The sequence below is a fragment of the Choloepus didactylus genome, chromosome 24 (genome assembly GCF_015220235.1).
Source record: "Choloepus didactylus isolate mChoDid1 chromosome 24, mChoDid1.pri, whole genome shotgun sequence".
NCBI classification, from domain to species: Eukaryota; Metazoa; Chordata; class Mammalia; order Pilosa; family Megalonychidae; genus Choloepus; species Choloepus didactylus.
This window is the reverse complement of record NC_051330.1, coordinates 4,866,359-4,882,052: the sequence shown is the minus strand read 5'-3', so window position 1 is coordinate 4,882,052 and position 15,694 is coordinate 4,866,359. Positions and strand designations below refer to the sequence as shown.

General features: G+C 36.9%; 1 pseudogene; it reads right to left on the bottom strand.

Moving 5' to 3' along the window:
- Positions 1-3,885: 3,885 nt before the first annotated feature.
- On the bottom strand, positions 3,886-15,229 carry LOC119519811 (annotated as a pseudogene).
- Between the last annotated feature and the right edge of the window lie 465 nt (positions 15,230-15,694).

The following is a 15,694-nucleotide window of genomic DNA, read 5'->3' as shown; positions in this document are numbered from 1 at the left end:
TCTATAAAGTACCTTCAGGTGACTGAGTTAGATGTTGGACTTGAGCACCCTGGTTTGTGAAAAGTACGGATACCGTAGTTCTCCCTCATCACCACAAATGGCAAATGGTACCTTTGGAGCCAAACATGATGAAATCAAGAGGTCAGGATGAGTAATGCCTGTTGAGCTCATGGGAGAAGCACTCAGTTTGGTGGAAAAGATATTTGGTCTTTCATGTCCAAGGATGATGATAAGAGATGCATGAAGATGGATAAGGGCTTTTATACCACCAAGTATAAAAACTTGAAACCCCAGTCCAAGTATGTCATCAGCAACCCATAGCACTTGAATCTAAAATCTGCTCTTTATACACAGTTCCTAAGAGTTACTAGTTGGAACCTCTTGCTCTTCTCTCCACAGCACAGCAGCTGAAGAGAGAGCAGTAATTTAGCTTGCTCTGTCTACCAGGTCTGGGAGTACAGTGAGATTTGTCAGAGCCTACTACACATTAACTTGACAGTTGGAGAAAAATAAATGGAAATACAGTTTTTTTGCCTTGATTTTGAAGATGACAGTGTTTGCAATTGTTTTCATAAATGGTTTGATGATTACAATCATAGATGTAATATTTTAAATATGAAAGTACCAACCAACATAATAAATGAAAAATGTAACTTCAAAAGCAGTAAAGGAAAAATAATTCTGGGAACAACCAAAATTCCCACCAACTTATGAATAGGTAAATAAAAAGTGGTCTATCCATGTTATTCCTCATGAAAAAGGAATGAGGTACCGACACATCCTACAATGTGGATGAACTTTGAAAACACTCACAGTTATAAAGGACAACCAGATGAAGCCGGTTATAAAGGATCAAATATTGTGTGATTCCACTTATGTGAAATGTCCAGAATAGGCAAATCTGTAGGAACAGAATGGAGATTAGTAGTTTCTAGGAATAGGTGTGATGAGGCAATGAGGAAGTGATGGCTAATGGGTGTAGTTTCTTTTTGAGATAATAAAAAGACTCTAAAATTGATTTGAGCAATGGATGCACAACTCTGGGATTAGACTAAAGGCCACTGAATTATATAATTTACATGTGTCAATTGCATGGTATATGAAATATGTCTCAATAAAGCTGTTAAAAAATGGAGTGGAGATAATGAAAACTTATTCAAGCCAAGATGAGGGCAAAAAAAAAAAAAAAAAAGAAAGAAACTACAGAAAATATTAAAGCATTAAGTAAGGTAAGAGAAACAAATCCAAATATTTATAAACTTAGTAAACCAAAATAGAAGACACAGGGAGTCTCAGATTTAAATAGAAAAATATGAAGTTCAAAAGAGAATATATCAGGAAAAGTAGTGCTGAATACTGGAAGGTAAATGAATTGAGATACTGGCCTCTTCCTGAGAGAATAACGATCTAAAACAGGCCTCAGATTCCCTCAATTAAGCCAGAACTGGAGAGGACAGAGAAAGGAGAAATAACTGGCTAAGGCTGTTACCAGACCAAGGAGGTGGATGCTTTGCCCAATGCACTCAAATGACCAATTTCTGAGACAAACTGGGGTTTCAAAAAGAGAAAGAGTTTACTGCTAGGCACAAAGCAGGAGAGCAGGTGGCCTATGGGCCCAAAACCTGTCTCCCCAGACTGCAGTAGTTCTGATAATTCTATAGTATAAAAAAAATGGGCAGGTTTTAGGATAATGAGCACAATGGCCAAAGATGATGTAGTGGGAAGTGATTTAATTATTGAGCATGTGCAGACTGATTACATGCTTACAGAACATACGTAAGAAAATGAAGTCTTAACACAATCATGGCATGAGTTTTAGTATTGTAATGAGGTACAGGTGACTTACAGGTTGAAGTTTAACCTACTGCACATGTCAGGCGGGCCCATTTTGGTTAGAGCCAGCTTCAGTCATCAAGACAACTTTGGACTTACGGTGGGTTAGATCTGGACTGACCCAAGACTCTTTATTAATAAACATTAGGTACACGCTCCAGAGAATGTGTGTTGTGTGTTGACCTTGTGCATGCTGCCTGCAGGCTGGGCAAATGATGTCAGGGTTGGTAAATTAGTGGGGGAAGAAAAATGTGGAAACATATACTATGAAGACAGCAAGCCGCCATCACCGATGGGTTATATATGCCACTGGAATGAACGGCAAGGGCACGTTCTGACATGTGGCTGGAGCATGGTGATCCCTGAGTGGCATTGTTGGCTTCACTGCATGACTGATGATCCTACAACAACAAAACCATCTGCTGCTCCATCTGGGCAAACCATCAACTGCATGTGAGTGGCCCTGCAGAACAATATGTGCCTTATTCCACCTTTAGAAAGAAGATTCAGAAGTGCATCCCACCTTCAGCACGTTACAAGTGAAGGCGGTGGAAAATTGTTTAAACATTTTCAATATGGCCTTTTCATGTAATTGTACTTTTACTGCTTACCATTGACTTGACTAAAATTGCTTCAGCAAACAAAAAAAAAATAAATAAACATTAGGGGCTGTTTTTAGTGATCATAAGGCTGTCTGCATGACTTTATTCATTGAATTGGATACACATGGTGTTAACAGTAAAGGAAAAAAAGTTAATGAATTATTGTTTTGGGTTAATGGGTAGGAAGAGGATATGCAAAGGGACAGTGGAGTATGAAACATCGAATTAGATTATAAAATCAAAGTAGCTTTTCTAATGGTGTTTAGATCAATATATGTTAGTATCATTTCTCATGAAGCTTGTCTGTTAATGGGGGAACAGTGTTGTATACTACTCTTTCAATAAGATGAGTTATGGTGTACAGGAAAAACAATGAAGAACTTTTGTTTGAGAACAAAAAGCATCATTATCAATCAGTTTGGATTCAGAGTGATTGCTTTGTTCTGATGAGGCAGGTTTCACAGAGACATATTTCTTGACATGGTAGGAATTTGGTTTCCCTAATTGAAGAATCACTTTGCCTCCCAGTGAGTTTTTTTAATTAAAATAGGGCAGATTAAAAGCAGAGCCACTGAGGAAAGATTTAAATTATCTCGCACAGAGCATTTAAAAAAAGTCCTGAAAAGCAGCTTTGTTTTCTTCACTTAGCAACTTCCTGGAGCTGCCAATTACCACCTTGAAAAGTACAAACGGAACACTCCCTGCTTATTAAACCCCAGCTCTGGGCATGTCAGGGGCTTGTTAGAGTACTATAATATTGTAATTAAAAGTTATCATTAAAAGGAAGAAATTACAAGCATTTGCATCTGCAATTTGGATCTCTGGAGGAGAAGAGCTTGTTAAAGCATCCCTTGGGTTTCCAACCCCGTTCTCCCTGGCATTCTGGATAGTAATGAAGCCCCACATTCAATTAAAGGGAAATTTGCAAAGGTGAAATCAAAGAGAAACTTTAAGGAAAAGTGTTAGGTTTCTCTTGGGATCAGAAGCAATTTCATACACAATGTGTGGTCAATTTGCTTATTAGCAGCTCTCTTTGTTTTCGAGTGTATTGGGAGTGGGAGAATAATAGTGTACTCATTAGTTCAAAGTAGTAGAATAGCAAAAGGCGCTCTCCTTGGTGGCATTGGCTTATTTTAATTCCTACGTCTAACTTCCATGGGACTCATCTCCTCCTGATAGACCAATGATCTATACAGATCAATCCAAAGGATGTGCTCATTTCCCTGACATGAACACTGATTTCAGTATCATGCACTTATAACTCTAGGTTCATAACATTTATAGTAAAATTGTCACTGCACTAAAAATATAATTGGATATTTTGTTTGGTGTAGAAGCACACATTTTTCAACTCTTACTTAGGAAGAAGCTGTTTGATTGTTTAAAGTTTGCATATAAATTTCACTTATTCATAAAGCCTAAAGAATTTTTATTTATTTACTGATGAATTTCAAGTACGATGTTCATAGTACCTGCACTCAACTACGTAGATACTATAAGGAGCATCAAACACCTGTGTATGCAGTGATAAACACATTTACTTTATGGGGCAAATAATTTAAGCTTTCGGTACATTAGTTTCCTTATTTTAAAAATGTGGATAAAATGGTACCATTGTTGTAATTAGGTAGTCTGTTGAAAACATAATTATTTTCTTGTAAGAGCTCTCTCTTTTAAAAGATCTTAGAATTTTCTCTTTGTCTTTGATGTTGTTTAACTTCATAATGTGTCTATTTGTAAATTAACCCAAATGTATCATATTTGGCATTCCATAAAATTGTAAGGTGGAGTTATAATCTTTCTTCAAATAAGAGAAAGCCTTGATTATTTCTTCAGAAGTATCTCTTCCCATACATTTCCTTATTTATTTTATTTTGGTTATGCTTATTATGTTAACCTCATTTGTCTTATCTGGGTTCTTCTCTGAGAGACACAAGACAAATCAACAGAATAATCAGTATCTGGTTATGCACATTGTACATTTACCATATTTTTAGTTCTGTTTTTTTAACAACTACATTTTCACCTGGTATTTCCCATTGGGTGGAGAGAGAAAGAGAGAGAGAGAGAGAGAGAGAGAGAGAGAGAGAGAGAGAGAGAGAGCGAGCGCACCATGAAAGCAAGAAGCTGAAATCATTAAAACCCTGAAAAGAAGGGAGAGACAGAAGCCACCACCATGAGCCTTTTCATGTGGTAGAGGGGGCACGGATTGCTGGCAGCCAGTCTTTGGGGGGGAAAGTATCTCCCTAATGACGCCTTGACTTGGACATTTTCATGGACTCTAACCATAAGTGAACAAATTTCCATTGTTTAAGATGAACCATTTCATAGTATTTCTTTGAGCAGCCTAGGAAACTAAAACATCTCCTTTATGAGGGTCTGTGTGTATGTGTGTGTGTGCTTAGTTTTGTGTAATTTTATCATAAGTGAAGATAAAGATACAGAGCAGAGCCATCCCCACAATAATCCCTGGTGTTGCATATTTATAACAACACCCCCATCCCTAATCCCTCAATTCCTGGCAATCACTGATTTCCTCCCAGTTCTATAATTTCATCATTACAAGAATGCTATGTGAATGGGATTATAAACATAATAGGATTATAATATTCCTATATTGGCTTTTTTCTCTTAGTATAATTTTCTGATATGTCTGCCAAATTATTGCATGCAACAATAACTAGCTTCTTTTTCTTATTGAGTAGTTTTCAATGTAATGGATTTGCCAGTTTTTTAGAATAAGACTATTCAAAAATGTAGTGGTGCCTCCCTACGTTTTCTTCTAGGAGTTTTATAGTACTGGTTCTTATATGTAGGTCTTTGATCCATTTTGAGTTAATTTTTGTATATGGTGTGAGGTAGGGATCCTCCATCATTCCTGTTCAATGGATATCCAGTTCTCCTGACACCATTTGTTGAAGAGACCATTCTTTCCCAACTGAGTGAACTTGGCAGCATTGTCAAAAATCAGTTGGCTTTAAGTGTGAAGGTCTATTTCTGAACTCTCAGTTTGATTATATGACTCTCAGATGAATTATAGTCCATTCATCTATAAATCTGTCTTTGTGCCATACTGGTTTATTTACTGTTGCTTTGTAATAAGTTTTAAAGTCAGGAAGTGTGAATCTGTCAACTTCCTTCTTTTCAAAATGACTTAGACTTTATGTGGCCCCTTACACTTCATAAATTTGATGATTGACTTTTCCATTTCTGTAAGGAACGTTGTTGGAGTTTTGTTGAATCTGTAAATTGTTTTGGGTGGAATTGACATCTTAACGGTATTTAGTGTTCCAATCCATGGAGTTGGAATGTCCTTCCATTTATTTATGGCTTCTTTGAGGTATTTTTTAGCCATATTTGTAGTTTTCTGTGTAAAAGTCTTTCAAATCCTTGGTGAGATTTTTCCTAGATATGTGAGTCCTTTAGTTGCTATTATAAATGGGATGTTTTCTTAATTTCTTCTTACAATTGTTCATGGTTTCTGAATTGTATCACTACTATTTTTTTTTTTTTTGGTTTTGATCTTATATTCCATCACTTTGCTCAACTCGTTTATTACCTCTGAGATTTGTTTTGTGGATTTTTTCTCTTTTCTTTTTCTTTCTTTCTTTCTTTCTTTTTTTTTTTTTTTTTTTTTTTTTTAGTGTGTAAGATGATGCCACTTGCAAATAGGGAAAGTTTTACTTCTTCCTTTCCAATCTAGATACACTTTATTTCTTGTTCTTGCTAACTTTTCTGGCTAGGACTTCCAGTATCATGTTGAATAACAGTGTGACAGTGGACATCCTTGCTTGTTACTGATCTGAGATGGAAAGCTTTCTATTTATTACCTTTAAATATTATGTTAGCTGGAGGTTTTTCATATATGCCCTTTAGCATATTGGTGATTTTTCCTTTTATTTCTAGTTTTCTATGCATTTTTTAAAATTTAATTTTTTTTGAGATTGTTCACATACCACACAATTATCCAGAGACCAAAGTGAACAATCAATTGCCCATGGTACAGCTGTGCATCCATCACCAAAATTATTTTTTTCCAATTTTTAGAACATTTTCATTACTCCAGAAAAGAAATAAAGACAAAAAGGAAAACTCAATTCCTCCCATACCCCTAACTACGCACCCTCCATTATTGACTCATAGTATTCGTATAGTACATTTGTTACTGTTCATGAAGGAATGCTGAAATACTGTTAATCCATTGTACATAGTTTGCAATAGGTATATTTTTCCCTATATACCCCTCTATTATTAGCTTCTAGTTATAGTGTCATACATTTGTTCTAGTTCATGAAAGAGATTTCTAATATTTGTACAGTTAATCATGAACATTGTCCACCACAAGATTCACTGTTTTATACATTCCCATCTTTTAACCTCCAACTTTTCTTCTGGTGATATGCATGACTCTAATATTCCCCTTTCCACCACATTCACACACCACTCAGCACTGTTAGTCATTCTCACAATAACATGCTATTGTCTTCATAAATCTGTCCACTTCCAAACACTTAGGTTCAACCTAGTTAAATATTCTGCTCATAATAAGCAACTGCTCCCCTTTCTTTAGCCTCATTCTATATCCTGTTGATTTATATTTCATGTCTAGTGTTTACATATAATAATTAGTTCGTATCAGTGAGACCATGCAATATTTGTATTGATATGTCTGACTTATTTCACTCAATGTAGCACCCTCAAGGTTTTTTCATCAACCCATTTTATAAGACTTTTTTTTCAACCACCATACTTTCTGTCCTAAGTAAACAATCAATGGTTCCCTGTATGGTGAATACACATTTATGTATTCACCATTTCTGGTAACTTATATTTCATGTCTATGATTTTGCCTATTATGATTCATTCATATCAGTGAGACCATAAATATTTGTCCTTATGTGTCTGACTTATTTCATTCAGTATAGTTCCTGTAAGGTTTCTTCATGAATCCATTTATTAAAAGGGTTTTGTTTACCCACCATACATTCCATCCTAAGTAAGCAATTGATGGTTCCCTGTATAATCACATACCTATGCATTCAACACCATCACCATTATCTATAAAATGACATCCCCATTTCTTCCACAAAGAAGGAGGAAGAGTCAAAAAAAGGTAGAGAGACAAAAGAAAAAGAAAGAAAAAAATTAGAGTTAAAAGCAACAAAAGGAAAGATAGAATTAAACCAAGGTAGAATGAGTCAGACAACATCACCAATGTCAAGAGTCCCATACCCCTCCCTTATGCCCCCCTCTTATAGGCATTTAGCTTGGTATATTGTCTTTGTTACATTCAAGGAAGCATAATACAATGTTTCTGTTAACTATAGTCTCTAGCTTGCATTGATTGTATTTTTCCCCAATACCACCCCATTTTTAACACCTTGCAAAGTTGACATTCATTTGTTCTCCCTCATGTAACAACATATTTGTACATTTTATCACAATTGTTGAGCACTCTATGTTTCACTCGGTTGCACAGTCCCAGTCTTTATCTTTCCTCTTTCTTTCTGGTGTCCCACATGCTCCTAACCTTCCTCTTTCAACCATACTCACAGTCATCTTTGTTCAGTGTACTTACATTGCTCTGCTAGCATCACCCAAAATTATGTTCCAAACCTCTCACTCCTGTGCTTTCCTTTCTGTCTGTAGTACTCCCTTTAGTGTTTCCTGTAGAGCAGGTATCTTGTTCACAAACTCTGTCATTGTCTGTTTGGCAGAGAATATTTTAAGCTCTCCCTCATATTTGAAGCACAGTTTTGCCCGATACAGGATTCTTGGTTGGCAGTTTTTCTCTTTCAGTATCTTAAATATATCACCCCACTTCCTTCTTGCCTCCAGGGTTTCTACTGAGAAATGCACACATAGTTTTACCAAGCTTGCTTTTTATGTGATGGATCACTTTTCTTTTGCTGCTCTCAGGAGTCCCTTTTTGTCTTTGACATTTGATAATCTGATTAGTAAGTGTCTTGGCATAGGCCTATTCAGATCTATTCTGTTTGGGGTATGCTGTGCTTCTTAGATCTGTAATTTTATGTCTTTCATAAGAGGTGGGAAACTTTCATTGATTATTTCCTCTATTATTGCTTCTGCCCCTTTGCCCTTCTCATCTCCTTCTGGGACACCCATGACATGTACATTCATGCACTTCATGTTGTCATTCAATTCCCAGAGACATTGCTCCTATTTTTCCATTCTTTCCCCTATCTGTTCTTTTGTGTGTAGGCTTTCATGTGTCTTGTTTCCCTGTTCCTAAGTGTTTTCTTCTGCCTCTTGAGATCTGCTGTTGTATGTCTCCACTGCATTTTTCATCTCCTCTGTTGTGCCTTTCATTTCCATAGTTTATACCAGTTGTTTTTTTTCCAAACTTTCAATTTCTACCTTATGTGCACCCAGTGTTTTCTTTATATCCTTCATCTCTTTTGCCATATCTTCCCTGAACTCATTGATTTGGTTTTGATTGGATTTAGCATATTCTTTGAAAATCTTTAATTGATTGCTTCATTAAAGTGAAACAATATCTCAACTGTATCTTGATTGAGTTGTAAGTTTGTTCCTTTGGCTGGGGCATGTCTTTGTTTTTCCTAGTGTAGTTTGTAGTTTTCTGTTGTCTAGGCATTTGGTTTCCTTGGTCACCCCAATCAGATTTTCCCAGACCAGAACAGGTTCAGATCTCAGAATGGGGCTATATTCAGTGTCAGATTCCCTGAGGGTGTGTCTTAGAAAACTGACAGACTTCCCTTTTGAGGCCTCTAGCTGCTGTGCTTTTCCAAGCAGATGGTGCCTCTCAGCCTTTCTCTGCCAACTGGTGTAAGGAGCTGTGGCCCACTTAGTTTCTGTCTTGGCTGTTTTCCCCAAGGCTCTGGGGTTTAGCTCTGAAGGGAAGACTGAGTAGCAGAGCTGGGCCCCACCTCCTTCCTCTTAGGGAAGATATACCCCCTAGGAAGTTAACTTCTTCATTTGAATTTCTCCTTTGTCTCTCTCACTCTGCTATCTCCATCCCTTTCTGGATCAGAATGCTGTGAACTGAAAATGGCTAAGGCTCTCTCCACTGAGCCTCTTAGGATGAGAGAGAGAAAAAGGGGAAGAAAGCCCCCATTCAGAGGCAGTCAATGGCCCCTTCGTTTTGCCTGTGAGTCAGAGATAGCACCTGCTCTTCTGGGCTCCCTTTCCTGGGACAAAGGACTTTTCTGGCTCTTTAAGGTCGGTTGTCACTGAAAGCCTCTATCTGCTTGTTACTGGTATGTCTATGTTGGCAGCTTTATTCAGCAGTCCATGTTGGTTAATTAAAACCCTAGTTGGAGCTGGGCTGAGCCATATTCACTTGCTCTGGGACTGCTGGCTTCTCCCACAGTGGGCTCTTGCAGCTCAGCCTGCTGTGGGAGAAGGGGGTCCTGGTGTGGTTCTGGAGCTTTTACTTACAGATTTTATGCTGCAGTCTCAGCCGTGCCACCCAATCCTGGTTGGTGTACAATGTATGGGCAGTCACGGTTGTTCCTGAGTAGTTATTCCAGATTATTTACTAGTTGTTCCTTGTTTTTTATTAGTTACACCAGGGGACTATCTAAATTCTGCTCCTGTCTATGCTATATCTTGTCCCTCTCCCAACATAAATTTTTGACAGATATTTAAAGCACATACTTTATACTAATCATTATAAGATTGTCTTTGATTATAATGCTGTAGAAAATATATATTCTCACTTATATCATGGCTTATGGTGAAAAAATACATGAACAATCAACTACCATGTGTTGAAATCATGGGCAAATTATAAGAGGCATGAATGATTTAATATAGTAATGTGATCACTTTATTTGGTCTTGGGAACAATAGTGGCAAGGTTAACCAAAAGCATGAATGTGGTATCATCTTTGAAAAGTAAGCAGTTCTTAAAAAGCATGAAGGGAATGGGTAGAGGGGAGGGGAACTAAATAACAAGCAACTACAATGACTTGCAAATATAAGGTGGCATAAGCACAAAATATGTCTTGGATATGGGAAATAGTTTGGGTAAAAGACTAAGATAGTTTGTGTGCATAGAAGGACTGTGCTATGTGAGGTATAATGAGATGGAATTTGTTCAGATTATTATACTCTGAGGTATTATTTTGTTCTTTTATAAAGGAGAAATTGGAAGTTTCAGAGAGAGGAAGTAATATGTTGTGGGTCCCAAATTTGTAAAGATATCCCTAAAGGCAGCACAGAAGATAGATTTAAAGGAGATGTTATATTGTTCATATTGGGCTGAAACTGTTTACAAGCACCTATTGGTTTGTAGGAGAATATCAATTTAATTATTACTAACAATAGGATTCATTAATAATTTCTAGAATAAAATAAAAGTTATATAATAGACAAAACTGCATTCAGAGTTGATTTATATAACTTTTATGTAACTTTCTTAGCAACTTTCCCTAAATATGAGAGCTGTGGATATATCCAAATATTCTTCTAATTTCCTTTAAAAAAAGTGTCAATTAACAGAGATGTTAATTTCTAATTTCCTTTAAAAAAAGTGTCAATTTCCTTTAAAAAAGTGTCAATTTCCTTTAAAAAATGTGTCAATTTCCTTTAAAAAAAAGTGTCAATTAACAGAGATGTCAGAATATTGTTCTCTAGTGGGATTTTGAAAATTATCTAATTGATCAAATTATATAAACAAACAGGAAAGAGCCAGTCAGTGATTAGTAAAGGAAGCCACTTTAAATATGCTGGTAAATTTTGTTAAAAAAATAAAAGCTATAATAAACTGTATCTAAAGTGCCCCCCAAATTAATCAAAACAATGCTGTTAAATTTCAAACTGTTTATTTAGTCAGAAATGACGGCTATGCTTCTAGTTTTCTAGATGATTAATCATGTGTTCTTGCATTTCATGCACATTTCCAAAATAGAAAAGAAAAAGAATTATAATGGTGAATATGTTTTGAATTGAATTGTGATCACCTGATGATTTTCTTTAGTCCTATGCATAAAAAAAATGAACTGAAGAGGTTACTTGGTTCATACATAGCCCTACTTAGGTCATGATATCATTGTAACCATCAAAATTAGACTGTCCCATATACATTAGTTCTCTGCAGGGAATTATCGTGTTCAAATGATGTGCTACATCAATAGAAACAACTGAAAATAAAGGCAATCATGCCTGTGAGTTATTGTCAACAGACCTCTTTATGCACGTTTAAGTACTGGTTCCTTCGTACTCAAGGTCAGTCAAAAGTGTGTTTCCTGATTCGAGTAGAAAAGTCCCTTGGTAATAGCATCTCAGTCTGAATTTCTGAGAGTTACATAAAATGGATCTCAGAGGAACAATTAAAATGACCCTGCACTGATTACTTAATGATGATGTGGAATTAGTTGGCCTTTGAGTGCCATCAATTCTATTTGAACACCAAAGGTGTTCCAGGATAATATCTTTATAAAGTAGAAATCTAAATAATGAGACACAGGGAATGCTAAAGTAGGAATTAACAAATGGATGGAGTTACCATAAAAGCAATTACAGCTGCTTGTGGGATCCACATTTCTCAATAGAACAAACAAACAAAGAAAAAAAGTGGACAGGAGATAAACCCCATGCATGGGCTAAAGCAAAAATTGCTTTTTTTCCTTTATTCCTTTTTCATCTATTCCTTTACACTGGGGAGGAGGGTGGCTAAGATTAACTCTGAGATGATATTTAGTTTATACTTAATGATTGGAGAAAACAAATTCTTCAGAAAAATTTCTTTCAGAATTGAATCATTTGAAAATTGGGTATACCATTGTTTTGATACTGTGTAAATATATATATACACAAATGCAACACATCTGTGTGATGCATTCATGATCAAATGATATATCTGTCCCACTTTTCTAAATATTCTTACAGTGTGAAATGTCCATTATAATTCAAATACACCTCAAATGTTTACCATATAAGCTTCTTTCTTCTACTTATTTCAGGGAAAAGTTACACATGTGACTATTAAGAGCCTTCTTAACCCATTATGCAGTGATCATAATGTTAACTATAATTAATAATAAATACAATAATGCCAGATAGCAATAAAATATATCAGCTTGTCGTTAGAGAGCAAGAAACGGACAGGTCTGGAGTTAATATATAGTTTGTCTCATGACCAATGGGAAATTAAATGGTTTGCATCTAAAAAGTATTTGTCCTTGAGCCAGCATAAATAATTTACCTTTCTTCAGGGCTATTTTTGATAGGCAAAATAACCTACTTCCTTCTATAATGATAAAAATTGTTGTGAATATATTGTTTTGAACAAATATACTAAAATTATATGTGATATTTCAAGAATACCTGATATAGGCATGTGTGAAAGGCTGGAGACGGGGGTGTTTGGAAAAAAATATTGAAACACTTGGGGTAGTTATTAAGTCCCTTAGCTCCAAAACCAACCTCCTAAACTCTGCTCTTGGATGTTGGACTTTGTTGACCGAAACCACGACGGGAGCCCTGCTAGCACCGTGTTTCCTCCGCCAGTAGGGGCACTGGAGGGGAAGGTAGGGCTAGAGGAGGCTTGAGGGACACGCCCCTTCTTGTTTTCTTCCGTGTTCCTCTCTCTGATCCAGGATCTATCAGTTTTATTACTTTATTTTTTACAATTATTAGAGAAGTTGCAGGTTTATATAACCATCATGCATAAAATATAGGATCCCCATGTATCACCTTATTATTGACCCCTTGCATTGGTGTGGTGCATTTCTTACAATTGATGATAGTACGTTTCCGTAATTGTACTAAAAACTATAGTTTAACTTAGAGTTCAGTGTTTGTGTAGTGCAGTTTCATGGAGTCATGCTTTTGCAGGTGACCTGACAGTTATATTGGAAAAGTTGACATAGTTTAGGTATTAACTAAGTTTGGCACAGTGGGCTGGGTGCCACAAGCAAGCAGAGTGTTGACAATTTGACAGTTCAGCAAAAACTAACATGAAAAAAATCAATTGCACTCATATAACTAATATCAGCCTCAAGTTATAATGGGTGAGTAAACCCCATTTACAACAGCAAGAAAGAATGATAAAATGAACCTATCACAGGTTAACATAATACCCCGATACATTCCAGAGTAATTTGAGCAAAACATAAAAAAGTATTTGCAAAGTCCCCTTGAGGGACTAAGGAAAAATGTGGAACTGTTAAACTTCCCCACTTGAGGAATTCCTGATATTCTCTCAAGCATGGGGGACTCCCAAATTTAATAAGCTTTTAAGCTGTTAAGCTTTTGCTAAAACCAATTCACTGTTATGCAAGCAGTTCTATTGCTTTATCAAAAACCTCTTGCAGACCTGTTTAATCTTTTTGCTTTTCATCTCCCATGTTTTTGATTCCTTAATTTAAAATCCCTGTTAAACAAATGTGATACGTTGTAAGTATCAGATTCTAAATGCATATGTATCTATTTTACTGAATTTTATCAAAAAATATTATGTTGACATAATTGCACATTGTGATTTCAGTTAAACTTATATTCATGCAACTTTTACATCATATCCCACAGTTCCAAAATATTGTTCTCAAAATTGTGAATGTGGTCAAAGAATCTTAGAAAAGGACAAGAATTTAGAGTTATTTAGTAAAACACCATGCTAACTACATATGTGCACCTAATTTTATAAAAGGTAAATCCAATGCAAGGTATAAAATTTTGCTTTAAACATGTCCAATTTCCTTATATCAAAAGCTGTCATACCTATCATGTATGGGGCAGAAGAGCAAACACACCACTTCTTTGTTTTATTTACTGTTCAGTTTCTTTTCTTTCCCCTGTATTAAGGAAGATTCCTCCATGTTTTTGGATATTCTTACCCAGTACCTCTGTACACATATGGAAACAATTGACAAGAGATTTTTTATATTAGAGGTGGGTTTTTTTTCTTCCACTACTTTAGTAGTTTCTCTTATGTCCGTGCTATGGAGGGTAGATAAATGGGGTCAGAACTGGCGTCACCACAGTGTTGAGGATGCAGATGGCTTTTTTCAGGTCCAAGGAGCGTTTGATTGATGTGCAGACATGAAGGAGCATCGTCAATCCATACCAGATGAGCACTGCAGTCAGATGAGGGCAGCACGTGGAGAAGGCTTTACTCCTGCCGCTGGCCTTGAGGATCTTGAGGATGGTGCTGATGATGTCAGAGTAGGAGACCAGGGTGATGAGGCCTGGGCTCAGGATGACCAGAAGGACAATCCCAGAGGCCACAAGTTCTATCCCTCATGTGCTGGTGCAGGCCAGGGCCATCCAGGGGACAGTGTCATGGAAGAAGTGATTGATGGGATGCAGGATGAGAAAGAGTGGTCACTGATGAGAGCTGTCAGCACTGCAATGCCACAAAGTCAAAGACCAGGATCCCAGAGCTAGCTGGGCAGAGAACAGGCTGCTCATGATAGCTGCATAGTGCAGGGGGTAGCAGAGAGCCAGATGGTGGTCATAGGCCATGACTGCCAGCAGGAGGTATTCAGTGCAGCCTAATGAGAAAACAGGGTACATCTGCAAAAGACAGCCCATAAATGATTGGTCTGACTTCTCCCCAGTAGGATGGCCAGGGCCTTGGGAACAGCAGCTGTGATATACCAAATCTCCAGGAAAGACAGATTGCTCAAAAAGAACATGGTGGTGTGTAGCTGGTGTACTCACCAAAATCAAGACAGCATGGTCACCACTGACAGTGAGGATGTACATCACAAGGAAAACCATGAAAAGAGAGAGAGCTGAGGGGTCTGTGGCCCTGGGGACGCCAGCAGGAGAGATTCTTGAGGTAGAGTTTGCTTGTCTCTGCCCATCGTGGTACTGAAGTAAACAGGAAACATAGGCCAAGAGCTAAAAGCAATCACACATTCCTAGAAAGATAAAAAGAAATGGATTCATGAAAGTGTCAATAACTGAATGTAGCCATTCAGAGAGGGTCTAATATTTGTTGAGTAAATCCAAATCAAAAAAGAAAGAAAGAAATACACTAATTTTCCCTGGTGAAAAAAAGAGAGACTCCCATCCTTCCATTTTCTTAGAACATTCTGTGGAAAAAAATTGTAATTGTAAATCCTTTCTCTGTTCCTTTGAGAAGTATACATTTTTTAAAAGCTCAGTAAGTTTTTGCCAACTTTCCAGCCCAGGAATGTCTTTTTCCAAGGACCTGGGAGCCATATCTGTGAAACATAAACATCAAGGTAGTTAGCATCCTCATCTCCCCGTTTCTGTGAGAGTTTAACTTAAGTGTCTGCCTTCTAATTGTAGCTATCTACCTACCA